The sequence below is a fragment of the Bos javanicus genome, chromosome 6 (assembly GCF_032452875.1).
Source record: "Bos javanicus breed banteng chromosome 6, ARS-OSU_banteng_1.0, whole genome shotgun sequence".
NCBI classification, from domain to species: Eukaryota; Metazoa; Chordata; class Mammalia; order Artiodactyla; family Bovidae; genus Bos; species Bos javanicus.
This window is the reverse complement of record NC_083873.1, coordinates 30146111-30152110: the sequence shown is the minus strand read 5'-3', so window position 1 is coordinate 30152110 and position 6000 is coordinate 30146111.

The window sequence follows — 6000 nt, the reverse complement described above, 5'->3', positions numbered from 1 at the left end:
AAAGTGAAAAGTGAAAGTGAAGTTGCTCAGTCGTGTCCAACTCCTTGCGACCCCATAGATGGCAGCCCACCAGGCTCTGCCCTCCCTGGGATTTTCCAGGCAAGAGTACTGGAGTGGGGTGCCATTGCCTTCTCTGACTCCAGTATATTCTGGCCTGGAGAATTCCATGGGGTTGCAAAGAGTTTGACACAACTGAGTGATTTTCACTTTAACAAAGATGTTGTTACCTATTCTGAAAATAATCTCCGTTTTGTGTTCACATTTAAGTTTTAATCTATCTGGACTTTGTGATTAAGTAAATTTCTTCTTTCTTTAACTCATTCTTTCTCTGTCTCTCCCCTGTTTCTTCCCTTTTTTCCTTTTCATATGTCTGACTTATAGCCTTGACAGCATTTGCTATAAATCTATCTTTTCCCCAGTATTTTCAGGGCAAATTCTATTTAAAATCAAGTTTCCACAAATGTATAGGTTTGTTTCCTAATTCTTTGATTCTGTTCTGTAGATTACTTTTGTATGATTGTGCTGCATTAGTTCCTGTAGTTCTATTAATATTAGTTACCTAGTAGAACAACCCCCACTGCCCACTCCTCAACTAGTTGTTTTTTCTTTATAGTTACTTGGTTCTTTTCACCTCCATGTAAATTCAGAAATGGCATGTCAGGTTCATGAAGTCTCATATTTTGAGTATTGATTAGATGGTGGTACTAACCTGCCTGCCAGTGCAGGAGACATAAGAGACACAGGTTTGATTCCTGGGTGGGGAAGATGCTCTGCAGGAGAGAATGGCTACCCACTCCAGTCTGCAGGAGAGAATGGCTACCCACTCCAGTATTCTTGCCTGTGGAATCCCATAGACAGAGGAGCCTGGCAGGCCACAGTCCACGGAGTCACAAAGAGTCGGACACGACTGAAGCGACTGTGAGCATGCATGCACGTAGATTTGTATTTAACCTATAGATTAAAAAGGAACATCTTTGTGATTCTGAAGCAATCTATGATCATGGTGTTTTTCCTTAATTCCTTAATATCATACCAGAAATCCCTATGGTGTTCTTTGTAAAGACCTCTTAAAGATTTATTTCTAGGTACTTTGTTTTTTGATGGTATCGTAACTCTTTCTGACTCTTTTTGATGGTATTGTAATGGTATCTTTAAAAAATTGTATTTCTATTTGTTTGCTGGCATATAGGAATATAATTAACTTATATATATTTTGTATCCACCAGTCTTATTAATCTGTGACTTTTAATAATTGAAGATTCTTTTGCATTTTTTATGTAGGCAATGATAGCATCTGTGAAAAATTGTACATTCCATTCTTTTCCTTCTAATTCTTATCCTTTTACTTTTTTCTATTGCCTTATTCTGCTGGCTTGGACCTCTTCTGAGTATGTTTAAAAATTTGCCTTTCATATAAATATCTAAAATTTAGGGACTGGTTATGTGAAATCAGTGAACTGACTACCATCTGATAGATTAAGATTACCTGTCATTAACTTGGTGGTCCCTATCTAAAGAGAACATAGTAAATCAATTCAGACATAGCTCATGAAACCACATAACCCTTACCTTTTGTAAATCTGGAAAGCTGTATAATTATTTAATGATTGGCTTCCCTAACAAACCTTAAGAAGAGGAAGGAGTGGGGTGCTCTTCTGTTCATCATTGTTTTCTCCAAAGTCTAGCATATTTCTGGCACAGAATGAACCTCTAATAAATAGATAATGTATGTAAGAAGTCTTTTTGAGGCTGGTAATTAGACTTTCAGCTTCATTGGCTACATGAAGGCTGTAGATTTATCCCACGCTGATTGTCTTTATTCATCCTGCTCAAAATGATGATGTTGGGCCAGCAGGATCCCCATCATCTTGGAGTTTGTTAGAAGTACAAAACCACAAACCCTACCCCAAATCTACTGTATCTGCATTTTAACAAGATCCCCAGGCAATTTGTAGGCTTTTAGTGTGGGAAGCCTTGATCTATGTGATGCCTGCTGGCTTACCTGCTCTAGGATCCTTTCAGAAGTTTAATCCCTATAGTTTTAGGCTGTGTCTGACTCTTTCCTGAGGAGGTCTGAAAATCCTCCTGCAACCAGTCACTCTGCCATCTCTCATGCATGCTAGAAGTCCTTGGAATTAAGTTAAAGCTCTTGTTTTCCTGTTCAAAAGACAAGGATTTCCTTCAGGAGCACAGTCAACGCCAGACAGAGATGATGTTTTTAGACAGGCCTGAAAACTTCCCCTTTTTATATCCATCAAGAAAATGCTGGGAATATTTGGCAGATAGTGTGTTCAAATGCATCATCGTCTGTGTGATTCCACCTCTTTGAAATGCATTAATGTTTGCAGTAAGTGGTAGAATGTTGGCAGTCTTTCCTGTGTGCTTGAAAATAATGTGTGTGCTACATTTGTTGAGTGCAAAGTTCTATGTATGTTTATTAGATCATGCTTTCAAGCTGTCACATTCATATTCCAGCCAGCAGTGAGGAGGATGGCAAAAAATTGGTGTCTCCAAACTTTGCTACTTTTAAGAAGTCTTTCTAGAAGCCTCATACAACACTTCAGTGTATATCGCAGGGAGCAGGAATTAGTCATATACCAGTATGTAGCTGTGTGGGAGGCAGGAAAATGCAGGATTTATTCTGGGTGGCGGTATGCCCAGTTAGCAATTGGGGTTTCATTCCAAAGAAGAAAGATATTTGTATTCATAGACGAGTAATAGTAATAGTACTTGCTATATATAGGACAGAAATTCTCTCACCATAAATAATACAGTATTTATGTTTCTGTTTTTTGCTAGTTGAAACCTGGCTCTTCTAGAAGACACTGCTTCTGCAATAGTCCCCTTGCATCAGTTCAGTTCAGATCCTCAGTCGTGTCTGACTCTTTGTGACCCCATGGACTGCAGCACGCCAGGCTTCCCTGTCCATCACCAACTCCCGGAGCTTACTCAAACTTGCATGCATTGAGTTGGTGATGCCATCCAACAATCTCTTCCTCTGTCGACACCTTCTCCTCCTGCCTTCAACCTTTCCCAGCATCAGGGTCTTTTCAAATGAGTCAGTTCTCTGCATCAGGTGGTCAGATTATTGGAGTTTCAGCTTCAGCATCAGTCCTTCCAATGAATATTCAGGACTGATTTCCTTTAGGATGGACTGGTTGTATCTCCCTGCTGTCCAAATGACTGTCTAGAGTCTTCTCCAACACCATAGTTCGAAAGAATCAATTCTTTGGTGCTCAGTTTTCTTTAGTCCAACTCTAACATCCATACATGACTACTGGAAAAACCACAGCTTTGACTAGACGGACCTTTGTTGGCAAAGTAATGTCGCTGCTTTTTAATATGCTGTCTAGGTTGGTCATTGGAGAAGGAAATGGCAACCCACTCCAGTATTCTTGCCTGGAGAATCCCAGGGACATAGGAGCCTGGTGGGCTCCCATCTGTGGGGTTGTACAGAGTTGGACACGACTGAACTGACTTACCAGGAGCAGCTAGGTTGGTCGTAGCTTTTCTTCCAAGGAGCAAGCATCTTTTAATTTCATGGCTGCAGTCAGCACCTGCAATGATTTTGGAGCCCCCCAAAATAAAGTTGGTCACTATTTCCATTGTTTCCCAGTCTATTTGCCATGAAGTGATGGGGCCTGATGCCATGATCTTAGTTTTCTGAATGTTGAGTTTTAAGCCAACTTTTTCACTCTCCTCTTTCACTTTCATCAACAGGCACTTTAGTTCTTCTTCACTTTCTGCCATAAGGGTGGTGTCATTTGCATATCTGAGGTTATTGATATTTCTCCCAGCAACCTTGATTCCAGCTTGTGCTTCTTCCAGTCCAGCGTTTCTCATGATGTACTCTGCATAGAAGTTAAATAAGCAGGGTGACAATATACAGCCTTGACATATTCCTTTTCCTATTTGGAATCAGTCAGTTGTTCCATGTCCAGTTCTAACTGTTGCTTCTTGACCTACATACAGACTTCTCAGGAGGCGGGTCAGATGGTCATGTATTCCCATCTCTTTCAGAATTTTCCACAGTTTATTGTGATCCACACAGTCAAAGGCTTTGGCATAGTCAATAAGACAGAAGTAGATGTTTTCCTGGAACTCTCTTGCTTTTTCAATGATCCAACAGATGTTGGCAGTTTGATCTCTGGTTCCTCTACCTTTTCTAAATCCAGCATGAACATCTGAAAGTTCACGGTTCATGTACTGTTGAAGCCTGGCTTGGAAAATTTTGAGCTTACTTTGCTAGCGAATGAGATGAGTGCAATTTGAACATTCTTTGGCATTGCCCTTCTTTGGGATTGGAATGAAAACTGACCTTTTCCAGTCCTGTGGACACTGCTGAGTTTTCCAAATTTGCTGGCATATTGAGTGCAGCACTTTCATAGCATCATCGTTTAGGATTTGAAATAGCTCAACTGGAATTCCATCACCTCCACTAGCTTTGTTAGTAGTGATGTTTCCTAAGGCCCACTTGACCTCGAATTCCAAGATGTCTGGCTCTAGGTGAGTGATCACACCATCGTGATTATCTGGGTCATGAAGATCTTTTTTGTATGATTCTTCTGTGTATTCTTGCCACCTCTTAATACTTTGTTTCTTTTAGGTCCATACCATTTCTGTCCTTTATTATGCCCATCTTTGCATGAAATGTTCCCTTGGTAACTCTTATTTTCTTGAAGAGATCTCTAGTTATTCCTATTCTATTGTTTTCCTATATTTCTTTACATTGATCACTGAGGAAAGCTTTTTTATCTCTCCTTGCTATTCTTTGGAACTCTGCATTCAAATGGATATATCTTTTCTTTTCTCCTTTGCCTTTCACTTCTGCTCTTTTCTCAGCTATTTGTAAGGCCTCCTCAGACAACCATTTTGCCTTTTTTCATTTCTTTTTCTTGGGGATGGTCTTGATCACTGCCTCCTGTACAATGTCATGAACCTCTGTCTGTAAGATCTAATCCCTTGAATCTATTTGTCACTTCTACTGTATAATCGTAAGGGATTTGATTTAGGTCAACCTGAATGGTCCAGTGGTTTTCCCTACTTTCTTCAATTTAAGGCTGAAATTTTGCAAAAGAAGTTCATGATCTGAGCCACAGTCAGCTCCCGGTCTTGTTTTTGCTGACTGTATAGAGCTTGTCCATCTTTGGCTGCAAAGAATATAATCAATCTGATTTCGGTATTGATCATCTGGTGATGTCCATGTTTAGAGTCTTCTCTTGTGTTGTTGCTGCTGCTAAGTCACTTCAGTCGTGTCCGACTCTGTGCGATCCCATAGACGGCAGCCCACCAGGCTCCCCCGTCCCTGGGATTCTCCAGGCAAGAACACTGGAGTGGGTTGCCATTTCCTTCTCCAATGCATGAAAGTGAAAAGTGAAAGTGAAGTCGCTCAGTCGTGTCCTACCCTCAGCGACCCCACGGACTGCAGCCTTCCAGGCTCCTCCGTCCATGGGATTTCACAGGCAGGAGTACTGGAGTGGGGTGCCACTGCCTTCTCCATTGTGTTGTTGGAAGAGGGTGTTTTCTATGACCAGTGCGTTCTCTTGGCAGAACTCTATTAGCCTTTGCCCTGCTTCATTCTGTACTCCTAGGCCAAATTTGCCTGTTACTCCAAGTTTTTCTTGACTTTCTACTTTTGTATTCCAGTCCCCTATAATGAAAAGGACATCTGTTTGGGATGTTAGTTCTAGAAGGTCTTGTAGGTCTTCATAGAACTGTTTCACCTCAGCTTCTTCAGCATTACTGGTCGGGGTATAGACTTGGATTACTGGGATATTGAATGGTTTGCCTTGGAAATGAACAGACATCATTCTGTCATTTTTGAGATGGCATCCGAGTACTGCATTTCAGACTCTCGTGTCGGCTATGATGGCTACTCCATTTCTTCTAAGGGATTCTTGCCCACAGTAGTAGATATAATGGGCATCTGAGTTAAATTCACCCATTCCAGTCCATTTTAGTTCACTGATTCCTGAAATGTTGTCATTCACTTCTGCCATC